General features: G+C 37.1%; 1 protein-coding gene across 19 annotated transcripts in view; it reads right to left on the bottom strand.

Moving 5' to 3' along the window:
- Positions 1–27,221, bottom strand: part of kcnma1a (potassium large conductance calcium-activated channel, subfamily M, alpha member 1a) — a 230,144-nt gene that overhangs the window by 114,414 nt on the left and 88,509 nt on the right. The window lies entirely within an intron of this gene.

Raw genomic sequence — 27,221 nt, forward strand, 5'->3', positions numbered from 1 at the left:
ATGCATAATGGTGCCCAGCAGTCCTTCTTCCCATTCAGCTGTCTCACAAAAGAAGCCCAGTGTCCCCTTTGATTGAGCCATCCATTATTGATGTTGGGAGCTTGATTACTTTCATGTAGTGCTCCTTTGTATGTATTCAATGCATCGCGCCTGATGTATAAAAAAATACCAACAATCCTACTGAATGTTTTACAGCTTGACACTTGAACTAAGGATGATAGCAGGTCCAGGGATATTGTTATCCCTGAAAGAATAACCTTTTGAACCAAAGACATCAATGATTCTACACAAGAAAGCAATGTGAGGCCTCAGCCAGAACGTTGTTATAATACCAGTTATATTACATGGAGGTAGTCTTGTGGCCTGATCAGGAAAGGTATAAGTAGACTGGAGGGCATTATGTAATCTAAATACAAAAAAGCAAAACACCAAAGCCAAAGTGAGTCAAAACACACTACAGTTGGTTAATGTGTGCATGTTTTGCAAAGTTTACACTGTTTAGGGGTGTCAGAGAAAATAAAGTTTTATGTTGGTTTAAACTTACAAACCCTTTAGTAGATTTTTCACACATGTATAACATGTATTTCAATTTATATAACACTGTGGTGTTTTTTTGATACGGCCAAAATAGCTGACTACCCAGGATGCCAGGGCCATCGGGCTCTTGACAAATTCAAATAAAATTGCAGTTACATCCCAAATTAGTATATGTTTTGTTTTTTGCATTTCCACTCATAAGCAGACGGCACCCTTTTTTTCACTGTAAGAAGACACAGTGTGCAAAAAAGTGTAAACCACCACAGCCTGATGTCACTGAAGACAGTACCTAATTTGAAACTTTTGATTAAGAACATATTTCAGGCAATTTCAGTATTTAAAAAAATTTGGACTGCTTGATCATCTCATGTCCACAATCTAAAGTAGTTAAACTGGTCAAAACTGATCCAAATGTTTGTACACTGAAAGGCAGTGGTCTCCAACTCCAGTCCTCGAGAGCAACTATTTTGCAGCTTTTAGAGGTATATCTTTTCCAACACAGCAAATGAAAGATTAATTGCCATGCATCTGCAGAAGTTGATGATATGCTGAGGTAATTCAGCCATTTCATTGAGGTGTTTTGGAGCAGAAATGGCCTGAACTTGTACAGCGCTTTATCAAGTCCCTAGAGACACCAAAGCGCTGTACACTACAATTAGACGCCTGCAAAAAATGTTTTAAAACACGGTTTGACATTCTATTTGTGGAAACACAAAAGGAGCTCATTCTTCTTATTTGTTTGTTTTGTTTTTTGCATTAGTATCATCTTAAGATGATACATGAAAACATCGATACATAGACTGACTAAATCTGGACTGGGTGGGCTAAGAAAGAAATGGCCCGTCTAGGTACACAATTCTAGCAAGAAACACCACTTGGCTCACTCCGCTGCATGTAATAGTTTTACATTGCTTTAAATGTCATGGTTTTAAAATAACTACCTGTATTTGACATATGCTTTATTAGAATAGTGCATGGGAGTTTCATGACATTATACTTCTTAGACTTTAAATTAACCTTCAACAAACTCTCAACAGAATTATTACTTATTTGTTCTCATTTTGTTTATTTATTTCAGTTAAGCAATTAAAGGAAATTCTAATTTAAGTATAAGTACAACTTGCAGACCAACAGATAGAAATTGTCAATATAATGGCTGAAGACTTAATTTAACCGAGTACAAGTTTAACTGCTTGACACAGCATCTGTTGATTTGATTTTATATAAAGCAACAAATTGGTTCAACTTGCATCAGCAATTTCACTGAGACTAATACTGACAAGTTTTGATGGGAACAAATAGGGAAATCTCACAATATTAAAACACCACAATAGTTCTCGTCAAAGTGAAGTCTGTCTAAGGGTGTCAGGATATGATTTGGTTATCATGAGTCCCGATAAGTGAAGGTCCGTGCGTTAAGATTAAAACCCTGCATCAAGGTTTGTTACCCTTATTTTGAAAAATTAAAAGAAGTCGTTTTTGAGTTGTTGAACTGTTTTGTTGACCAGGCCTGCTAATAACGACTGCTCGTTGTCTGGACGACAACGCTGACTAACTTCAGCATTTAAAGAGCCTTAAACAATTTTAAACTATTATTGTGGTAGCATTTTTGATAAAATCAAACCAATAACAGAGATATAGACAAAAGAAAAACTATTTATTGCTAGCTATTAAACTAAAGGTCAATTTCAAAGTTATTTAAACAGTCTGGGCTGCATTTCACCATCCCTAGTTCAAAATCTAAAATACTTCAACTAACCAAACCATGACTTGATCATTTCACACTGAACACAGATTCTGTAAACACAGTTTGAAATTTATTAAACCTTTATGTAATTTGTTAAACAAACCTAAAGGAGCCTTCTCATAAGATCAATGTATCTTTTTACCCTTAAAAATAATAAGTGCAAAGATAAATCTCTGTTTCAAATGTTTAGTAAAAAGAAACTGAACATCTAGTCTGGCAGTACTTGAGGAATAACGTGTTAAATAGATTTTAAGCTTAATAGAACCAGTTTAAACAATGAAACCAGACCCCTTATATCTGGACATCTGACAACACATAAAACATTATCTTATTATCTTAGTGAAGCTCCACATCAGACATCCTTAAAATGCAAAAGCATAATTTTAAGCATAACACACAAACTGACAACACATTTCTTTAGGACATTGAATTCTGGTGCATTTAGAGTAATTTAACATTTACTTGGAGATAAGATTCAGCAGTGGAAGCAAACTAAAGGTAGGGATGGAAAGCTGGAAATGGGCCGAGAATTGAAAGGTTGTTGAAAAGCTGAGTAGATAACAGTGAAGACCCAGTGATGAGCTGATGAGATAAGAAACACCATGATCTTAAACTGACCCAGTTATTCAGCTGTTAACAGCCCATCCACCACCTTCTACCCCCTCTTCCTTCTTTATCTGAAAGGGTTAGAATAATTTATTTTAAAAACAAATCTTAACACAGCATGAGTACTTGCTACCACTGTAATCATTGGATTTACATTAAGGTTTATGAATTATATCTGTAGAGGTGGCAGAAGTGAGTCATACTTGTTACCAACTGGAATCATGTCTGTGGTACAGCATGTGACGGATGTGATGTCTGTGTTTTCTCTTAAATAGCTGTGTAGGTTTTCATCAGTGTATCCCTTTTCTATATTTAAAGCGCTAAGCTATATGTGTCAGATGTTTTCCAAGGTGCACTTTAGCAGGCAATAGTGGAAGGGTGCAAGTATAAACCGGGTGCCACAAATGTGTGTACATGTGAGAGTACGTATGTCTTAACTTTAATGTGGGTGGGTTTCAGGTTCCAGTACTGCAAGCCAGCTAAAGGCAGCACCTCTCACATGACACCATCAGAATTGTAAACAGATAATAATTCACCCACCTAAGCACATGATGCTCCATGTTTATTTGACAGACTAAATAACTTTATAAGCACACAGTGGCTTACATGTGGAAGTGCCTTAAAAGTGAGCCTCAGGGTCAGGTGATGCAGGCTGACAACTTACAAGAAAATCACTTCACACAAGGGTCAAGCACCAAGGTCAACAGAGCACTGGCTCAAAATGACTTGTTCTCTTCAAATTTCTGTTAGACGCTGTATGGGAATATGAAGTGTCTACATACAGTTAAATTAGGTACCGGTAATGAAAGGACAAGAAAGGTTTTAGGTTTTTTTAGATCATGAATTACAATAACTTAAAAATACTACTTTATTCGGTTTAGAGTTAACTTAGGGTTACATTGCAAAAATGAGATTTGAATGGTATGTGTTGAAGAAAATAAATGAAAGAGGATTGAACTGTAAACAACTTGTAAAAACTTTTAAATAATTATGATTCTACAAAAAACTTCAAAAAATGTTAAATAAGCAAAAGCAAAACGTTGAACTGGTGGTTCAGATGTTTTTAAGGCAAAGTAAAGTCTGAGCATGCTGACTTTTTTCTTGGACCTCTTCACAGCTTTTTATAGCAAACCAGTAGATTTTATTTTCGTAGTGTTACAAATGTGTACACACTTAGAAGCAATGATTCATCTTGCACTTCTTGGAAAGCCTGTTCTATTTTAGGATTGTGAACTATGGGAGGTGAATGGGAGTTTCTCCAATCTGAGGCATGTACTTCAAAATCCATAAGACAGAAATACACAGAAATTGTTGAAATATATATGAATAAAGATGTGGATTTCAGTAGATTTCTTAATAGCCCACTGTTTTGTGCTCTGCTTAAAGTTGAAATGCTTTTACTTGCTGAGAGTAGGAGGATGTCATTAGCTTTTATAAAGCATAAGGTGTGGCCCCTAATTTGTCATGGTCAAATATTTAAAAAAATAAAATAAATATTTAATAAACATAAAATATGTAAACACCAGAAGTGAGACCCCACATGTGCTTTCAATCTTTTAAAGATTAAATAGTTAAAATACCACAAAGTATGCAACACAGGTTAGAGATTGTTCAACAAGACATTCCTTGTTGAACAAGCATAGTTGTTAGGTTGAGCAGACATATTAATGAACAAATTAAAACAAATGGCTAATCATAATTGTGTGCATAATGCAGTCTTTAATCAGTCCTGTGGAAGAATAAGCTTTGCCCAAGCTTTACCCATGTACCTGACAAATCAAAAACGATATTCTTTATTCACAGCAGTTTTAAAAAAGTATTTAAAAACAAATTACCCATCCAACAACTCTGACCTGTCATCCTGAAGAGCAATCAAATGCTGCACTGTTGTCGAGGCAGATACCTATCCATACCTAGCCTGGTTCTGCAGGAGGTTTCTCACTATTAAACAGAGTTGTTTCTCAACACTGTCACCTCATTATTCTTTAGACTGAGGGGATTGCCTGAAACTGACCATTTGATACAATGTACTGAGCTCAACAGACACAATTTTTTCACAAATGGCCTGAATCTGAGTTTAATTTCATTTAATTTAAGCCTGCTTTTATTGTAAAGTGCCATGAAGGTACTTTTTGTTATGATCTTACACTATGTAGATAACCTAAAAAGACCTGAATTGTACTTTGTGGTGTAGTGTCAATTATTTGATTGATTATAAAGGTTTTTTTAGAGCAGGATACTGTTTACTGTAAAGACTCTATAGAGTCTAAAGACTATATACATAAATGATCCTCGTATACTCCTTTCTCGTTAACAGCTTTATCAGTTGTAAGCTCACTGCGTAAAAAATATCTTACTGGCAGGCTGTTTTGTTGGTGAGATCAAGGGATCTGTTTTATTAGTCAAATCAGCACACACCGAGGAGCGTTCTGTTGTCTTACTGGGCCTCAGGTCAGAAATATATGAGAGATTTGTCTGAAAGTATAAATACCCACAGTGCATGAATATTACAAAATGCCACTGGCTGTTTGACTTGCAGCATATAAAAATTTAATAACTCTAAACATGGAAGGGATTACCTGTTCCCCTGTATAAACCAATCATAAGTGACAATAAACTACTTTACTTTTGACTTGTTGATTCAAGTAAACACTCATAACATTTCATCTGCAATAAAGCCATGGGCTTTGATCCACAAATACAGCTGTATTTAATTGTTACAGTTTACCATTTTGTAAAAAATTGGGAGAATCATTTGAATTTCTGTTTTTCCTTTCTGTCAAATGTTTTTCTCAGAATGTTCTCGGATCACATGAGAGAGATTTCTTGGAGCGAGATTAGGAAATGTCAACAAAACCAAGTGGGATAACCTTGTTCATTAAACCAGCCTGGTGTTTTTGCCAAAAAGAAATAACTTGTGTCTGATAAAATGTGTGCCTGATGCTTTAGCCAGAAAAGATTTCAGAGGTCCACAGCCAGGAGAAATTCTGTCTAAACCAGTTTACTGTTTTCACTTATTTATGGGTTTTATGGGTTATGTTTTTTTTTTTTAACCCACATTTTTCTTAAAGTTTTTGAACATATACAGGTCCTTCTCAAAATATTAGCATATTGTGATAAAGTTCATTATTTTCCATAATGTCATGATGAAAATTTAACATTCATATATTTTAGATTCATTGCACACTAACTGAAATATTTCAGGTCTTTTATTGTCTTAATACGGATGATTTTGGCATACAGCTCATGAAAACCCAAAATTCCTATCTCACAAAATTAGCATATTGTTAAAAGGGTCTCTAAATGAGCTATGAACCTAATCATCTGAATCAACGAGTTAACTCTAAACACCTGCAAAAGATTCCTGAGGCCTTTGAAACTCCCAGCCTGGTTCATCACTCAAAACCCCAATCATGGGTAAGACTGCCGACCTGACTGCTGTCCAGAAGGCCACTATTGACACCCTCAAGCAAGAGGGTAAGACACAGAAAGAAATTTCTGAACGAATAGGCTGTTCCCAGAGTGCTGTATCAAGGCACCTCAGTGGGAAGTCTGTGGGAAGGAAAAAGTGTGCAGAAAACGCTGCACAACGAGAAGAGGTGACCGGACCCTGAGGAAGATTGTGGAGAAGGGCCGATTCCAGACCTTGGGGGACCTGCGGAAGCAGTGGACTGAGTCTGGAGTAGAAACATCAAGAGCCACCGTGCACAGGCGTGTGCAGGAAATGGGCTACAGGTGCCGCATTCCCCAGGTCAAGCCACTTTTGAACCAGAAACAGCGGCAGAAGCGCCTGACCTGGGCTACAGAGAAGCAGCACTGGACTGTTGCTCAGTGGTCCAAAGTACTTTTTTCGGATGAAAGCAAATTCTGCATGTCATTCGGAAATCAAGGTGCCAGAGTCTGGAGGAAGACTGGGGAGAAGGAAATGCCAAAATGCCAGAAGTCCAGTGTCAAGTACCCACAGTCAGTGATGGTCTGGGGTGCCGTGTCAGGTGCTGGTGTTGGTCCACTGTGTTTTATCAAGGGCAGGGTCAATGCAGCTAGCTATCAGGAGATTTTGGAGCACTTCATGCTTCCATCTGCTGAAAAGCTTTATGGAGATGAAGATTTCATTTTTCAGCACGACCTGGCACCTGCTCACAGTGCCAAAACCACTGGTAAATGGTTTACTGACCATGGTATCACTGTGCTCAATTGGCCTGCCAACTTTCCTGACCTGAACCCCATAGAGAATCTGTGGGATATTGTGAAGAGAACGTTGAGAGACTCAAGACCCAACACTCTGGATGAGCTAAAGGCCGCTATCGAAGCATCCTGGGCCTCCATAAGACCTCAGCAGTGCCACAGGCTGATTGCCTCCATGCCACGCCGCATTGAAGCAGTCATTTCTGCCAAAGGATTCCCGACCAAGTATTGAGTGCATAACTGTACATGATTATTTGAAGGTTGACGTTTTTGTATTAAAAACACTTTTCTTTTATTGGTCGGATGAAATATGCTAATTCTGTGAGATAGGAATTTTGGGTTTTCATGAGCTGTATGCCAAAATCATCCGTATTAAGACAATAAAAGACCTGAAATATTTCAGTTAGTGTGCAATGAATCTAAAATATATGAATGTTAAATTTTCATCATTACATTATGGAAAATAATGAACTTTATCACAATATGCTAATATTTTGAGAAGGACCTGTACTAAGTAAAGGTATACAAATTAGAATTATGCATAACCTCGCAGATTTATAGTTGAAAACATATGCATAAAATAACAGTCACAAACATAACATTCATGGTTACAGGGATACCATCAATTTACAGAGTTCACAGAATTAAAGCATTTGATTCGTATGCATCAATTACTGTGTCATACCCTCTCCATGTTTCTCACTTTGTCACAAAAACACTTTCGCCTCATGTTAGGTCAATATGTCATTCTTTCCATGGTGTACATCTCTCTTATAATCTTTAGCCTTTGAGATACACTAGGTAGTTCAGCCTTACACTAATTTATTGTTTCTGCTTTTTTACATGTTATCAGCAGTATTTTGGTTAAATATTTATCTTTTGGCGCGCCAGTGGTGCTGCGGTAAAGGGCCCAACCCACAAATGGATGCTACAGAACTCAATGTAGCCATCACGGGTTCGAGTCCCAGCCTGTTGATTTTGCTGCATGTCTTCCCCTCTCTCTCCACCCCATTTCCTGTCAGTCAGTTTACAAAATAAAGGTAAACAGTGACAAAACAAATTAAGAAAGTTCAATCTTTTACCATGACAAAGTCATTTAAACTTCTAAGATACATAATTTTACATCTTCAGGGTATTGCACCGAAATGTCTTTCATGATGTTACTTACATTTCCCAAAATGAGTTTTTGTCACTTCCAGAATATGAATGAATGGTCTGTTTTTATCTCTACGCATAACAGCCAACATGTGTTTTGGAAAGCTGTTTCGTTCACTCTTTAATTTAGGAGTAATAAAATAACAGGTTAGATTTTTCCATCTGAACTCCCTCCATGCTCTTGAGTTTATGGTTGTGTTTGTGTTTCACACATAGTGTGCCATTCTTCTGGGGTAATATTGATATTCAGTTCCCTCTCCCACTTCTCTTTAAAGTATAAAGTAGAAGCAGTTTTTGAGACTCATCAGGTTTTGGTACAGTACTGAGACTGTCCTGGATTTAACTCTACTGAATGTCTTGATCACAACATCAATTACACTATTCATGGAAGTCACAGGGTGTATATCTTTATAAAATAATCCATTAACCTTTAAGTACCTAAAGTGGTTCCTATTTTCTTACCCATGCTACATCTTTAACTCCTGAAAGTCATTATATTCCCATTCTTTATTGTTGTACTTATGGCCATAAGCTTTTTCCTGCACTAAAACCTGAAGTTGTGATTGTAAAAGCTTGGTCTAAATCTGTCATCAGATGCACATCAACATAACACTTTTAATTCTCTATCTAGTTCATATTGTTTGACAAAATCAAACAATTTATTTGAAGTGTGTAGATTTATTGGATCAACTGAACCTTGCACCATTAATCTGGTATTACCAATCAAGGCATCGAATTGGAGTATTTAGTTACTGCACACTCAATATATTTCCACTTCCCACTATTGTGGTCATGACACAATTTGGATATTAGTCCAAATTGTGCTGCAGCTTATTTATGGTTTTAATCCACAAACCTTCCATCTGTCGTGAATCACATTTTAAAGCAGATTTTAAACAAATGAGAAGGGCTGCAGTGCATAAATATTCATTAATAGTTTTTACAGATTTTACAGTCAATTAACATGACAGTGGAACAGAATGGATGTAATTATCCAGCCTCTTACCACAAGGTTTTTACTGCATTGCACACATCTGCATGCACTCCATGAGTTTTCTTTTATATTATGCATTCCAGCATAACATGAAACATACAACAAAACTGAATAAAATGTCAGTGCATTAGTTGACAGTGTAGGCCAGTGCGTGGCATGTCAACTAATGAAACCTGCATTAAACTTTAATGGTACACATCCATCCATACTGCTGCACAAATTGTTATCTCTTTTCTTGGGCTGAAATGGCAAGACGGTGATACACAGGTACACTGATGTATATATGATCTGCCAGTCTGTCAAAAAACACACTCTGTATTCTAGTCTTACACTATATAACTCAACATGAGCTGCAGTGTCCCACTCTGTGAACATAAGGATGCAGAGGCAGCATAGTAATTACACCCAAGCAGTCGCAGACATTGGCCAAAAATAAACAAAACAAAACATATTTGGCTTTTCAAAATAAGACATCCCACTTGGTAACCAAAAGACTCTTCAGTGTGGAAGATAAGTTAGCTATTTTCAGTATCATTTGGGGTGTTCAAAAGTTAAGTCAAAGAAAGAGACATGCATTTTCAACAGAAACATGTCAGCTTTTCATTCAGGCTGCTAGAATAAACATTGGCCAGTATTGTTCCTTTTGTGTCTTTCCATTTCATAGTTGCCGGTTTTGGTCATTTGGTGAGTTTTTTGGTAGAGTTAATGTAAGGGTCAACATTCTCCAGAAAATGCAAACTGGAACTGTTATTTTAATTTAGCAAATTGTGTTATTTGCCTACTCAAGATGCTAAAGACAGTAAAAAAATAATAAACTTTAATTTGTTTTGCCTTTGTTATAAATAAGTAAAATACAAAGAGGAACATTGTTCTGGCTCCAAATACTAATAAAATAATGACCACTGATGGCATTAAGGCTAAACATTTTCAATCTAAATTCTCATAATTTCATTTCTTAAAAAGATTTCAAAGGGGCTAAAATTGGCAAAAAAAATGGATATCGGAAATTAACTTCCAAATTCTGATTGTTGCATGTCCAATTCAGATTTTAAATACTGACAAACAGAATGTACAAAACAACTGCATTTGCTGTGGAATAAAATTTTAAGATAACATCAAGTAATAGAAAGTTTCCTACTAAGCCCTCACAGCACGTAAGTCAACATCATGCGCTCGCTGTTACATACCTACAAATAGCTAACCTCTGAGCAAATGTTCTGATAACATGGAAGTTGCTGACAAATGTTCCATTTTTTTGTGAAGTTTACCAGCAAGTACTGAAAACAAAAATGAAAGGTGAAAGTGAAATGAAATATAGAGGCATATGAAAAAAAATACTCTCCTGCATTGAAATGTGTTTCTCAACTTTTATTCTGGCCATGGTGTGAACTTGAAGCTCTAGATCTCCTGATACACTTCATCCATCAACTGCTTTTCATTTCAGTAGCTGCTATGTGTGCAAGTTTATTTCTGTGATAACTGAGTTTTTATATCTGATTTCTCAGGTGAACGTGGAGGAGGAAAAGAGTGAAGGCCTTATATAATGCGGGGAGAAAACCACATCACGTCTCTTATCACATCTTCTGCCCAACTCCGTCCCTAAACTCCTTTTGTGCTACCATTCAAGGTCGTACAGACATTATTTCTGGAGAGGAAACCATGTGAATAATGGATAGGAGAAAAGACATGACCCTGTCCTTCATGAGGCTTCTTTGTCATTCATCCATATATATATATATATATATATATATATATATATATATATATATATACAGTATATATAAATATATACAAATTTAAGGACATGAGCCTATCCTTATACATTTACACACACACATAGCAAAATCAATATTGGCACATCATATTAAAATAGGGTCAATCGCCAAAACTCGTTAATAGATCGATCCTTATTCATGCCTGTAGGAAATAAACTCTTGAAATACAATATCCAGAATTCTTCTCTCTTTTTCCTCATAAAATAATTATTCCCACCTCTTTGGCTGGCCGTCAAAGCTGCTAAAACTTCCAGTCATATTTATCTTACCGTTTTAAGAGCTTTTATTAAGATGCCACAAAAAGTGCCAGAATGAGCTTTCAGCAGCTAGTTGTATATTGACCATAGATTAACAGATCACAGCCCTTTCCCCACTTGTTTCTGTGAACTGCTGATCAGCTGACTGTGAGGTTATTACACTTTTTTTCACTTAGAAATAATACAAACTTGTTTTTTCACATTGCCAGTTGCAAAACACAAACTTGTGTGGTAACTAACAGGGCACCACCTAATTAAGTTATATTCTTTATCATTACCTGTATTTTATAATACAGTAAAACTGGTATTTTCACAGGTTATCATACAGTGATAATCTCATATTGGCCTAAGTCTTATCCATGAAAAAGACCTTTAGTGTTGCACTGACAGAAAGCTCTGAAGCAGATGTTAGCTTTGACATTGTACGCCTGTTAGCCAGCCGCGGTGTTCTCAGTGCTGATAAATTATGTGCATATTGTCACTTTGTCACAATTTCATCTGTCACAAAATATGTTTTAAATGTCATCAAGCCTCCTTCAATGCTTTTGTAACCACATGTTTAGTAGCCAAGTAGCCAAGTAGTAGCAGGAACAAGAACTACTTCCTTTCTTACTTCTTACTTCTTTCTTACTAATAAGAGCCTCAAATACAGATGGGTGTCAAACGTAACGGACTCACTTTAATAGAAATATTGTGTCATGTAAATATAGGGATACATCTCTAACTCTAACCCCATCAACCCTCCAGCCTCCCATTTTCAAATTTTTTTAATATCCTAAAATTTAACACTAGTTATTCTCTAGTTTTTTACCAAATCTTTTAAGCTTTTTGAAAACAAAAAATCATATATTATGCATTTCATCAGTTTTTTAGTTTTTTGGTTAGCATTGTGGCAAGAACATTTCCAGTCAAAATTGAGTGTGGAGATTGAAGTGTCTCCTTGTGCCTTTGTGGGTTGTTAGCTAATTACCACTTTTTTTGTAAAACATAGAATCAGATTAAACCATAGGAATTATTGTGTTTTCTTTTTGTTTGCCCAGATCTGTAATAATATATTTTATTTAATTAAAAAAATGTTTCCCTAGTATAGATAAAGATTGTTAGTTGACACACAATCAGTCACTATTGATTGTTGAACTATGCCTGCTTCCAAAATTATCAATCAAGCACAGCAGCCCGAAAATTTTGTAATTCAGTTTTTACATCACCATGGAGAAAAATCGTTTACTGTTTATCATAATCAACAAGCATAATAATATTTCTCTCAAAAAGACTCAATATTATTGTGATCTGTTTAGTAATTGGAAACATCTGGAAAATTATGGACTCTTGAAACACCGATTGCTCAGAGCTAATCACAGCTCTTTATAGGAAATCCTCAAACGTGATCTGATCCCATTTAAGTTTTTTTTTACCCCACTTAGACACACAAATAAACTGGAAACAATTCACTGCTGGAGCTGAATGCTAAGTTAATGCATTTTCGAGAGCTGAGTCTGTTTAAAATGAAATTTGGCAATGTCAACAGAACAGATGCAAACCACCAACCAGCCAAAACTAAGCAGAGTTGTTTTCTCTACAGTGCAATATGGACAGCCACAGTTTATTGCAATGTAATTTTATACATTAATGAAGCTGATTATAGATAGTTAACTCATAACAAGGACATTAAAACAAATTTTTGTTAAAAAAAGAAAGAAACTACTGTCATTAGACTATATCTAGATAACTTTTCAAAGTCCCAGGTAAGAGATTGCTTCTAAAGAAAACTGGTGTAACCTGACCTCAAAAAATAGCACATTGGATATTTTACTTAATCTGACAAACTAAAAGTCTTTTAATAGTTGCAAATATAGAACTAAAGAAGGTACAACCACAAGTTAAAACTTTGAGTGGACCTTTCAAAGATGAACATGCTTTGATCTAAACCACTCTGTTGGAGATCTGGCAGTTTGTTTAGCACCATTGTCCTGCTGGAAGGTGATTCTCAGTCTAACATCTTTTGCAACCACTTTATTTCCAGGAATGCTTTTTCTTCCAGGAATGCCATGTGTTTAGCTCTATCCATCGTCCCATCAACATAAGCAGTTTCTCTGTCCCTACTGAATAAAAGCATCACCACAGCATGATGCTTGTTGCCACAACCATGTTACCCAGTGGGAGAGGTGTGCACTGTTTGGTTTCTGTCACGCATAGCTTGTTGCATGTAGGCCAGAAAGTTAGATTTCTGTTTTATTTAGAAATGGAGACTTATCATGGCTTTCTTCTTGTCACTTTTTCACAAAGGTTAGATTCGTGGAGTTCACGATTTATAGGTTTCATGCTAAGAGATTCCCCACCTGAGCAGGGGGATCTCTGCAACTCCTCGGAGTTACAATCAGGCTCTTGCCTGCTTCTCTGATTTAAGCTATCAATGTTTTGATAAATTTGCAATTCTGCTGTACTTTTTAAATTTTCAAATGATGCAGTAAACAGTGCTCTGTGAGAAGTTCAAAACTTTGGATCTTGTTTTTATAACCTAACCTTGCTTAAACATCTCCACAGCTTTATCCTTGACCAACCTACTTAGCCTCTCTTTGTGATGCTGTTTGTTCTCTGATGTTCTCCATAAAATCTCCAAGCCTGTCACAAAACAGCTGGATTTATGCTGACATTGAGTTTACAATCAGGTGGACTCTTTTTACTAAATAGGTTTTACTGGATTTCATTTCAAGGTACCAGAGGGTGCGGACAAAATCTGAAAAATCTCAAAAGTTAGTTACTCCAGGAATTCAAAAAATAACATATTATCACATTCAGGTTTCTGACAAAATTGTTTCACAAATACAGCACATTCAATAATCTGACATGCCCCCACAATCTTTTTTCTTCCATCTCTGATCAGAAATCTCCTCATATAAGTCTACATTTGACATTGCTGCACTCTAGGAAATGGCTCAGTTTAACCTTTGTGACCCATATCAGACAATTGCCCAGATACTGTTGCACCTAGGTAACACAGACAGCGATTTACAGGGAAGAAAGTGGCAAGGGGTTCGTTATGAAGGAAAGCCGCTTGGATCTGACAGGATGAGAGCTCCTAAAATGAGCACCTGTCTGTGGAAGATGAAGAGGAGGTCTCTGGGGATCTCTTCTATACATATAAGACAACCTGTCTAAAAAATCTTCTCTAAAAGCTTCTTTGTGGTATCTTTAATTCTGAAAAGAAATATGTTTGGCACTTGTGCAAAATGAACTCTCACTACTCAGGCAAAATTCATGTGAGAGGCACTGATACCAGAGCAGCATCATCTTTCTAAGGGTGGTCTTTATGAAATGTGACCTTCAGGGAAAGGGAATAGGGCAGGCAGGAAGGAGAGAAAATAAAAAAATGAAAGTGATGTTGGCAGACATTGGAAGGATGAGGGAATACTGAAGAGCACCTCACCTATTGTGAGACATGAGGAACATTAAGAGGTGGCAGGAAAGTGGCAAGATGAGAGTGAAAAGGTAGAAGCTCATAGTGATGGAGAAGGCACAGCAAGAATTTCAATGGCACAGCATGTTTACGTATGCACATGCTTCTTCACCTCTCTATGCGCGTGCAAGTGCATGCATGTTTAAATCTTCAGCGTGACCATATGTTCAACCTTTGACTTTGTCTTTGTTCATGAGACAGAAGGGAGGAGCCCCGATGGGATTTTGCCAGTACAAGAAATATGAGAGAGCGCATGTGACCAGCCTGCAAAGAACTACTGACAAAAGGAAAATTCTCCACCATCACATTCAGTCTCCAGCTGCCATCTATCAAATGAGCTTGTAGATGGTTTCCTATGGAAACTCCAGAATATTAGATGAGAAATTATACTGTACAAAACCTGCTGCCAGAGTACTGAGTAACCACATGTGTATAGTGCACATGTGTGATACCTGGAAGGCTACATTATTTTAAGACAAATGCAATTGTTCAGCTGTTCACACAATACTAACCATAAGCCATGTTAAAGAATTAATGAGGGTTCTCAGCGAAGGCTCTCTGGAATGTTTAACAGCTGACTCTGGGTTTAGAGATGTGTCACCTACCTGGATATCACATTTCCTAAACCTGTGCCCACGCCTGAGGTAATAATCTAGAACTTAGCACACATGAGAAAAAAATGTGTACAGTTTTACATAGGTTGTATATGTATATGGATTTAAAGCTAATACCTATCAGCTCTCTTTTTCATGCTAAAGTTCCAAAAGGTGTGCTACAAAAACAGTACTTTAGTCATTCCTCACTTCTACTGTAGTCTAAAAAATTTTTTATGAAAATGTTATAACAATATCAAATATTTTTTGTCACACATTTTGGAAAGTTAAAAACTCACATATAGATACATCACATATACAGTTATATATAGAGCGTATATTTTTTTCTTTTAAATTTAATGATGCAAATAATGAAGACCTGTAATTCAGTGTGTCAGAAAATTTGAATCGTACAGGATTATTAAAGAAACATTTTTAACAGAAATGTCAGGCTTCTAAAGTATGTATATTTTTGGGCCTGTTTTTGTATGGATTACTGCATCAATGCGGTGTGGCATGGAGGCGATCAGCCTGTGGCTCTGCTGAGGTGTAATGGAATCCCAGGTTGCTTTGATTGTGGCCTTCAGGTCATATGCATCGTTGTGTCTAGTGTCTCTCACCATCCTATTGACAATACCCCATAGATTTTGTGTGGGGTTTGGGTCAGGCGAGTTTGTTGGCTTTATTGAACTGACAGCTTATCCTACTTTCTGTTTCATTTAGCTTATAATCATGTGACCACTAGGTAAATTGATAGAGCATTAAAAAAGTGATGTCAGAGCAAAAGTAATCAACCCTGTCCTACTAGCAGAACACTGGATTCAACACCACTAATCCCAATAAGCATGCCCTTATTCAGAATGAGATGGATTCAAAAGCGACACACATATTTCAAAGATGTTAGAACACTCAACATTTCCTAAAATGCCCTTAATTTCCTCACATTTACACTCATATAACACTTGTTCTTCAATAAGGCAGCATACATGGCAAAATAGGAAGCAAGTTTACATTTGAAACAAATGCCACTTGATATACGGTGGCAACAAGAAAAAAAAGGCATGAGATAGCAGCTTCATCTAAAGTCCCTATAGATTTTCCAGATCCAATTATTAAGAAAAACACAATTGAACACCCAACAGCTGTAGTCAACATGAAGGGAAAAAAAAAACATATAAATATATATATTATATTTACATGTGTTTCATTCAAGCTCAGTAAAAGATATGAAAAATAAACATTTAAGATTTCTGTTGCTCAGCATTAAGGACGGCATTTACTTTGACTCTTAACAACAAATTATTCCTATAATAAAACACAATTATAACATGTATCTGGTAGCAGAATTAAAATCTGTATTCTAAAAGGTTGCGTTAAAGTAGCTGTATGTGGTCTACGGGCCATAATATATTCAGGTCAATGCACAGTTGGCCAGGCAGCACTAACTGCCACACAATCCCATTATATACCTTAAATTACAGCATAAATCATCCCTGCCAAAGTTAATTGTATCAAAACTTTATCACATTTTGCCTTTTCTGTTACGGTTCCTTCAGCTCAATTACTATGTCTGATGCATATTACACAATTCAGCACAACCTTTCATTCCTTTTCTTAAAAGTCGTACTCCATTTGGCTGCCATGGGAATGGCAAGGCCTTGCCAAATATGGCATTAAAACTTTAGCTTCTTTATAAGGTGGAAAAATTTGCTTCCATTTAAATAATCAAAGAGCATGCCTGCACTTTAAACCCACATTTTGATTCAACTTAAATAGTTCATATTACTTAAGTGTGTCTAATTGATTGACATTACTTTTTAATTCTTAGTAAGCTAAACTTTTTCATGCCCTTTTTTATTGTAATTTCATTTTTAAATCCAATCAATAGTTTCTACTCAAACAAACTGAGTTCATATTAATTTAACATGTGTCATTGATGTACATTAAGTGTAATTTCTGAGTAAACTGTACTTTTGAATGGCCTACCTTATTGTAGTTATTTGTTTGAGATCAAACAACTCAATATCATCAACTTTTGCCTGTTAGCAACACATTGACCTCACCCACCTGCCAAAACTCTAGTTTAAACCAGTTTTAACATTGTCAGGTGAGTTTCCATTGACACTAGGATGAGGTGTTTTTTTGGCCATATTGAAATTTATGTATTTACCAAAACTGCAATGAAAACACTTTTTTCGCATCACACAAGTCAGGTGATCAGCAACCGGATGTTACTACTGGCGAAAGACGAAGAAGACAACAGGAAGCAGAAGGTGGATGATGTTATCATAGACAATATGAAATGTTATATATAAGGATGCGTACTAAATTTGGTACTTTTATAGGTAATGACTGAATTCCGTCGGTACTACCGAGAACTGATTCATGTAAAATCAAACGGTACCATGTTTCGGTACCTGAACACATCATTGTGACACTGAGGGAGTGGGAGAGTGGGTGATTTTTCATGAACACAGCATTGCACGCACAAGAGCGAAATTACATCAGTAGCTGCTGGTACAGTCAACAAAGCATGTCTGATAGAAAACACTCAAAACTATGGCTCCACTTTTCAAGATGTGATGCAGATAACGGTCGCTGCAATATTTGTAACGCGAAGTGCATGGCCAGCGTTGGAAATATTTCTAATCTGAGGAAGCACCTGGTGAAGCCCAAGATTTTTCTCAAGGCTGAAGAATGCACAATTATAATCAGCCTCAGATCTACAGCTACAACTCCTGCATTCGGCACCGTTAGCACGGCTGCATCTGTTAGTGACTGTCGTCTGCAGCCAGCAACATGGGAGTAGAAATGATTGAAACAACTTAAATGTTATAATACCAACAGCTGGAAGTTGTGTTAATATATATTTACCAAAGTTTGTACATTGAGAAATAAATATGTTAAACTGAAAATATTTGAGATTTTATTATTAAACAAATTAACTTTTATTACCACATTAACATGCACAAAAGTACCTAAAACTGGTACCGTTGAGTACCAATACAAATTCCCAGGTACCTGGCATCAGTACTGTATCTGTTCAAATGTGAAAGGTACCCATCCCTAGTTGTATATATATCTACGGATGTTATTGCGTGAACAAACTTATTCCTGTGTGATTTTAACTGCATTTCCTATTTAATGGAAACACTGCAATTGTGAAATTGTGTTTTTTCGACATTAGCAGAATATCGACACAGTTTTGCACACATTTGTAATGGAAACGCAGGTACTGTGATGGCATATATATGATGGCGGCAACAGAGTTTCGTCTTGTTATTAGTGGGTTTCTGGTTCAAACTTTGGGTAGGACACTTCACTTCATGAAAGATATGTTTTGAATTTCAGCAACTGAAAAGGTTTGGTCAATTTGAATAAACAATTTCATTTGATTGTTTAAACTACGTATTTTCAGTTACTGTAATTCGGCTATTAGTACATTCTACTCAAATGTTCTATTCCATCCCATTAGGGGCTCAAGTACATTGAACGTAGTCCACGTCACTCATTCAACTAATGCTTCATTACATTTTAAGGCAACTAATTTTACATTCATTTTTTTTTGTAGATTCTACTTATCTGGGTTTACAGTGTGCCCTATATTCTTCCTAATTTTCTCTTAAAACTACCTCTGAATGACACCAAAACATCCCCCTACAGACAGTTTGCTTCATCTCTGATGAGATGCAGCAGTGACATGATCTTTATCTAATTGAATCATGGATTCGTTTCATTTCCTGAAGGTTAATGAGTTTATCATCCGTGTCAAAGCCCACTTTCTCCTGCTAATGTGGCAATTTCAGCTCTGGATGAAAGCCCAATCGCAGCAAAGAGGCCATGGAGACACAATTGCTCCATTTGTGTCCTGTGAGTGTTACCTACCTCTCTGTAAAGAGTAGCAGCATCCTTTTGCCTTCTGCTGCATTCAATCAGGAGCCACATTCAACCTAGAGGACATGAACGTAACACATAACTGATACCTTCATCTATGAATAAGAGAGGGAAAGGTTTCACAGTAAACCCTTAAGTAGCCACTTTCACCCAACCAAACCCACAGCCCATGTCAAGGAGCAACTATTACTGAAGGCAATTTCATCTAAGTTACAGCATTATTTAAAAGGCCTTCTGTGTGTGATTATGGTTTCAGGACACTGCAGTGGATAGGAACAAAAAGGTAATTTGCTAATGGTTTATTGCCATTTCCCACTCAGGTGTGCCTTAATAACTCAGTTTGTGCTGTAAAGTATTTCATTCAGTAGAAAGGTATGGGTCCCCCAACTAAGACTAATTCAACTCTATTAAAGACAAAAACTATTTCAGGTTAATTTTAAGTACAACCTAAAACACGTAGTTTAAGCTTTTAATATCTAAGAGGGCAAATCACAAGATTAGACTCCAGATTACAATAAAGATGCAGCAAGTGCCTGGAAGAACACTAAAAATGCATTTAGACCTTTTCATCTCTAAATTATTACAAGAGCCACATAAACAGTGGACTATCAATAGGAGATATACAGTCGTGTGAACAAAGTTAGGACACCCTATTAAATATTCGATTCTTTAAAAAAAGCATTCACATATTGATGCCTAATCTGTTTTGTATTTATGTCTGCAAAAAAGTGCTACAGGAATAAATGATCATGGTACTCATTAAATACAGAATATCGACAATATATGTTTTCTAGCTAAAGAAAAAGGAAGGACACCCTACCCACTAATTGGTATCAGTCTCTGACATCGGTCTGAGGAAAATTTGCCCCACTCCTGGCTGGGAGACATGTAAGAAGTTTCTTGCATGTTCAGCCTATTTTGTGTCAACCCACAGAATCCCAATGAGATCGAGATCAGGGCCAAGGCTTGACTAGGCCCAGGACTTTCCATTTCTAGTTTTCAGCCAGTCCTTGGCTCGTTTTGGGTTACTGTCATGTTGCAGGGTTTTTGTCTGTTTAAGCTTTAAGTTTTTTTAACAGATGGTGTCACATTTTTCTCAAGCCCCTCTTGTATTCATGGCTCATTCTATAACAGTTGGCTGGCTAGGAGCTGCTGCAGCAAAGCATCCCCAAGCCATGACACTTCGAGCTCCATGCTTCAGTTGGTATGAGGGCCCTTTCATGGAATACTGTATTTGGTTTATGCCAAACGTGTCCTATGTTCCAATGTCCAAATAATTTAGTTTTAGACTCATTTTTGCAAGAACATTATTCCAGTTGTCCTGGTCATTTTTACGTTCTGTCTATCAAACTTTCATCTGGCATTCATGTTTTTCTTAGACAACAGGATTTCCTCCTTGCGCATCTGCTTTCAAAGTTAAACTTGTGCATTTTCTTTCTGATTGTACAGGCATGTGCTTGCATATCACCGGTTTGAAGAGCCTGCTGTAGTTCCTGTGACGAAATTGTCTGATTTTTGGAGACTTTTTTCCTTTCAGGCTGAATTTGCTTTGATGGCCAGACCTAGGCATACATGAGATTGTTTTAATTTCTGTCCACTCTTAGACCATGTTCTGTACAGTGATGTCAAATTCTGTGGTAGTTCCTTACCAGACTTCAACAATATTGTTTCTCAAGGCCTCAGACAGCTCCCTTGCTCTTACCATGGTGTTAGGTCTCACTTCAACAAAGAACCAAACTAAACGTTGAAGGTTCAAACAGGGCTGAGTAACATTGTCCTAACCACGTCCAAATATGTTAAAAAGGACAGTACCTGTTAAAACTAGTGAACACTTTAATGGTACTGACTTCACAGAAAGTCCAGGTGACTTCACATTTCCACTGGTTTGATGGACTATTGACCACCACATTGACAGCCAGACAAATACTGAATATCCAACCTGTTCCTTGGTGAAAGGTTAATCTATCTACCTTCTCAAACACAGCCACATCTACATGATAAGATTTATTATTTGACTCTCTTTACAAGTTCTCCAATCCAAATCTATTCTTGTCATGGTATGAAGAAATTTGGTTTTGTTTTGTCACCAACATTTTCAGATGTGCGCCGTTAAGGGTTTATTTTTGTGTTGTTGTTTTACTGACTTCTGCATTTTCCTGTGTTCATCTTGTTCAGTTATTTTCCCCTTCTGTTATCTTCCACTGTTCTGTTGTAATGTTCTGTCATTACGGCAATGTCCCTCAGAATCTTAACTCATGCTGCCCCATAGCTATTTCCCATTCAGTTAATCATCCTCCTTAGTATTTAGATTCCAGGTTTAATTGCAGTCATTGTAAGACCCACCAGTTAGCAGTGAACTTGATTATGGCGCAGCCTGCATTTGGGTCCTTTTCAACAACAATTCAGAATTTTTTACAAAAATCAAAGTCTTGAACTTGATTTAACGCTTCACAAAAAGATGTAATGTAGAAACATTCATCTAGCACCTGCAAATGTAACATGTCTCAAACTCATGAGTTTTAGGCACAAGTTTTGCAAACTTCCATGAGTTCAGCGGGAAAGTGAAGGCAGTAAGGGCAAAATACTGATTATCAGTTTAAATTTATGACGCCAAACATACATGTATTTTCATGTATTTTGTCACAATGAGTCAGTAAAGTTTACTTGTTGCAAGTTATACAGTACAAAACTAAAAAGAATAAAATTGGTTGAGTTTGAAAGCATGCTAAGTAAATCAAACATTCTCCAAAAGGCTGTAAGGCTGGTGAATATATAATTAGAGCTATATCACTCTCTCCACTTGATCGCAAAGCCTGTTTGACATCTGTACCTACACACTATTGCTGACATGTTTCTGTTCGGATCATTTATTTTTCAGAAGATCATGAAAATTTCATTGGTATCTGGATTAAAAATCACTTACAGGTCCTTCTCAAAATATTAGCATATTGTGATAAAGTTCATTATTTTCCATAATGTCATGATGAAAATTTAACATTCATATATTTTAGATTCATTGCACACTAACTGAAATATTTCAGGTCTTTTATTGTCTTAATACGGATGATTTTGGCATACAGCTCATGAAAACCCAAAATTCCTATCTCACAAAATTAGCATATCATTAAAAGGGTCTCTAAACGAGCTATGAACCTAATCATCTGAATCAACGAGTTAACTCTAAACACCTGCAAACGATTCCTGAGGCCTTTAAAACTCCCAGCCTGGTTCATCACTCAAAACCCCAATCATGGGTAAGACTGCCGACCTGACTGCTGTCCAGAAGGCCACTATTGACACCCTCAAGCAAGAGGGTAAGACACAGAAAGAAATTTCTGAACGAATAGGCTGTTCCCAGAGTGCTGTATCAAGGCACCTCAGTAGGAAGTCTGTGGGAAGGAAAAAGTGTGGCAGAAAACGCTGCACAACGAGAAGAGGTGACCGGACCCTGAGGAAGATTGTGGAGAAGGGCCGATTCCAGACCTTGGGGGACCTGCGGAAGCAGTGGACTGAGTCTGGAGTAGAAGTGTCCAGAACCACTGTGCACAGGCGTGTGCAGGAAATGGGCTACAGATGCCGCATTCCCCAGGTCAAGCCACTTTTCAACCAGAAACAGCGGCAGAAGCGCCTGACCTGGGCTACAGAGAAGCAGCACTGGACTGTTGCTCAGTGGTCCAAAGTACTTTTTTCGGATGAAAGCAAATTCTGCATGTCATTCGGAAATCAAGGTGCCAGAGTCTGGAGGAAGACTGGGGAGAAGGAAATGCCAAAATGCCAGACGTCCAGTGTCAAGTACCCACAGTCAGTGATGGTCTGGGGTGCCGTGTCAGCTGCTGGTGTTGGTCCACTGTGTTTTATCAAGGGCAGGGTCAATGCAGCTAGCTATCAGGAGATTTTGGAGCACTTCATGCTTCCATCTGCTGAAAAGCTTTATGGAGATGAAGATTTCATTTTTCAGCACGACCTGGCACCTGATCACAGTGCCAAAACCACTGGTAAATGGTTTACTGACCATGGTATCACTGTGCTCAATTGGCCTGCCAACTCTCCTGACCTGAACCCCATAGAGAATCTGTGGGATATTGTGAAGAGAACGTTGAGAGACTCAAAACCCAGCACTCTGGATGAGCTAAAGGCCGCTATCGAAGCATCCTGGGCCTCCATAAGACCTCAGCAGTGCCACAGGCTGATTGCCTCCATGCCACGCCGCATTGAAGCAATCATTTCTGCCAAAGGATTCCCGACCAAGTATTGAGTGCATAACTGTACATGATTATTTGAAGGTTGATGTTTTTTGTATTAAAAACACTTTTCTTTTATTGGTCGGATGAAATATGCTAATTTTGTGAGATAGGAATTTTGGGTTTTCATGAGCTGTATGCCACAATCATCCGTATTAAGACAATAAAAGACCTGAAATATTTCAGTTAGTGTGCAATGAATCTAAAATATATGAATGTTAAATTTTCATCATTACATTATGGAAAATAATGAACTTTATCACAATATGCTAATATTTTGAGAAGGACCTGTATCTCTCATCCTCCTTAGTATTTAGATTTCAAGTTTAATTGCAGTCATTGTAAGCCCCACCAGGTCTTTTCAGTTTATTTTTTCTTTTGCTGTTCTGAGTACAGTTGACAAACGAGTGCTTTACAGCTCCCTGTAAGGCTGTAGTGAAAAATTTATATCTCCGAGAGGAATGCTGTCGTTTAACCGACACATCTTTTAATGTACTTTGTTGTCTAAAGTTGCTACATGCCTAGTACACTGTGTATTCTGTGATTTAAAATATGTTTAAATAATGTCTAAATTCTCAGTAAAAGTCTAGGCTAAAGTTGGAATAGATTGGGTCTGAGAGTGAATGTATTTTAGTTGTCTAAAATAATTTTTGGACAATAATCAGTGTAGACATTAAGCCAAGATGGCAAGCATAAGAAAATCAATGACATGCAGGATGAAAGTGAAGAACTCTCCATTATTAGCATACTCTCTTAACCAATTGAGCTACACAACTGCATTCCTCTTGATGTGCAACAAATATATAATTCCAGGACCGTTCATGTGGTCCTGTTATTGTTTTATTGTCATTCTTGTACAATTAGCTGTTTTTATTTATTGTTTTGTAATTTTTTTTTACAAATACACATAAATTGTAATCTTCAGCTGACGTCCTGCTATATACATACTGCATCATTTTTTGCGTTATTCTGGCAGCTATGTGAGTTAACTTAAAAGGTTCAGAGGTGCTGCCCTAATACAAGAGTAGTAGCTCAGGTCGGAAACTGTGATCCATCTTGACAGATAACAACAGCTTATGGCATCTGTTATTTTTACTATTTCATTGCTGCAGATACGTGAGCTTTATTAACTTTTAAGCCCTTCCCAAAAATCTGAGTGTCCATCTTTAAGATGCTTCATTGCTAGCATCATGACTAACTGGCATCCTACTTGCCATGTTACTGCAGTGTTAAACAGCAGCTCCATGTTTTGATTCTCAGCCATTATCGTTCAGGTGTCCCTCTGTAGGGGACAGGGTGAGGGTCCAGCGCTCTTGTACAAAGTTGTATACCAGTTTGGGGAGACAACATTGGGTTGGTTAATATTGATTTTGACGCAAATTTAAATCTTTAAAAGAGTCATGTTTTTGGTTAGGTTTTTGAGTTTTAGTTGTAGAACCAACAAAAAACTTTTTATTTGGCACATTAATGCCATTACCGTAATATTCCAGCAACACGCAATTATGCTTTAGTTTATGCTTCCTGACATTTCTGGGTGATTTACGCACTCTGTTTGTGGTCCTTATGGAATTATTTATTGCAAGTGTTGGATACACAATTTAAGAGCAAAACTGCTTCGTCTTGATTGAATTTAAATTTAAAAATACAAAAGGTCTAAATCTGGGCTAAAAATAGATTTTAACATTAAGTTACGTCTAAATGAAGACTACATATAGCCTAACATTATCATAACATAAAGTGCAATCTATAAGAATGAAATGCAGAGTTTAGTTTAGCTTAGATGTTAGACCGTTACACAATACTTTCTATCTCAAATGACCAGATCAGGAAGTTATACATTTCCAAAAGTATCCCTTTGAAAAAGTGTCCATATAGAGTATAATTACCTAGAGAGAAACAAAACATAGAACTGAGCGCACAAAGCTCATTCCAGTGAATAAGTGATGTGAGGTGTTGCCTCGGTGATATGCCACATGTGGGAATAACTGTGAATGCAATGGGCCAAGAGAGCACATACATCTACAAAGTAATAAAACAGGGTAACAAAATCGAGACATTATTCAGTCTACAAAGGATAGGATGGTCAGGCCTTTTAGAGCCTTTGTCAGGTGGAGGTTTATGTTGGTATTACCTCAGCTAAGAAGCCCAATGATTTTGTCATCTCTCCCCTGGGGTTTACAATTAGTTTATTAAGATGGATATGTCAAAATATCCCACATTAAAGAAAAAAATTAAAAGTTATATACAGGTGCATCTCAATAAATTTGAATATCATTGAAGATCATTTATTTCAGCTACTTAATTCAAAAAGTAAAGCTTGCTTTCATAGCAGCTTTTATCTTGTCTGCATTGTTGGGTCTGGGTTTCTCATTTTTCCCTTGACAGGGGTTTTCTATGCGGTTTAGGTCAGGCAACTTTACCGGCCAGTCAAGCCAGAAAAACGACAATGGACCATCACCAGCAGATCACATGGTTCTTCCAATCATCACTGAATGTGGAAACTTCACTTTGGACCTCAAGCAATTCCACTAAGATGTTTGGACACAGTATTTGTGAACAACCAGCTTCTACTGCCTGCTGAACAGCTGCCCAGTCAGCAATAAAATCCCTTTTATGTAAAACTTGAATGATTAAATCAACAGAGATGACATTTAACTAGCTAAACTAATTCATGTGAATCATCATTGTCCTTTTCAGATACATATCATGAATTGTACAATTAGTTATGTATATCACCCTTTATTTGTTGTAAACAGCATTTAAGACGCATGGAATGGACAGGAGAGGAAAAAATGAACTGAGCCAAGCTTCACTGCTTCTGGTCCTTCTTTGATGCACAGGCTTTGAAGTCAATACTGATGTAATTTAGTGCCGGAGGCAGAGACAGGCCTACAAACCATTTAATTAGCACCTTGGAATTGCAGGAGAGTGAGGGAGTAATAAAAAATAACCGCCTTTTCTCTGTGTGACTCACATGTAAGACTGGATCTTGTTAAAATATTGTTCTGGGAAGCCCAACTTTATAAGAAATTTGGAGCCATAGAAACAATTAAAAGGGGTAAAGTAAAACAAACGTATTTATTGTTAAGAAAAGAAAGGAAACTGCATATTTTGAAAGTAAAATGTTTGCTAAAATTCAACTCCAGCCTCCAGGCCAATCGTGCAAAAAACCTTCTCCCTCCTTTTCACTGCATCTTACATCACCTGGGATACCACCTTAATGATCTCATGGAAACTGTGAGCAGTAAGTGACAGTCTGGTGGAGGTTATGTGTTTTAGGGACACTCTGCACCCCATCCCAGGAAACAGAATCCCAGTGGGGGTAAACAGATCTCAAACCTGGCTTAGCAGATGGTCCCCACTGATCTGACTCCTCTGATAAGCAATTAAAAGAGCAAACATAATACGTAGAACCACATATTCAAAAAAAGAAGAATGCACACTTATCACTGGGTCTATCCTCCAAACTGTAGGAAGCACAGAAAAAGGCAGAAAACTATCCCACACAGCAATACTGGAATTCTAATTTCCCCTCAGGGATCAATAAAGTATCTTTGAATTGAATTGAATTGAATGCCCATATATCAAGTTAGGCCTCAATTATTATGTAAGGTTCTCCACTGCACAGTGAAAATGTGTTTCCCACTGAAATAAAATGTCACATGACAGCTGCTTTTTGTTGCCTCTCTTAGTTCAGCTTTTATGGAAAGAGGAACCACAGCATCCATCTTCCAATGCAGATCTTGCTGCAATAATAACCCATCCACCTTATGAAGCAGA

Source organism: Girardinichthys multiradiatus, chromosome 22 (genome assembly GCF_021462225.1).
Source record: "Girardinichthys multiradiatus isolate DD_20200921_A chromosome 22, DD_fGirMul_XY1, whole genome shotgun sequence".
Classification (NCBI taxonomy): domain Eukaryota; kingdom Metazoa; phylum Chordata; class Actinopteri; order Cyprinodontiformes; family Goodeidae; genus Girardinichthys; species Girardinichthys multiradiatus.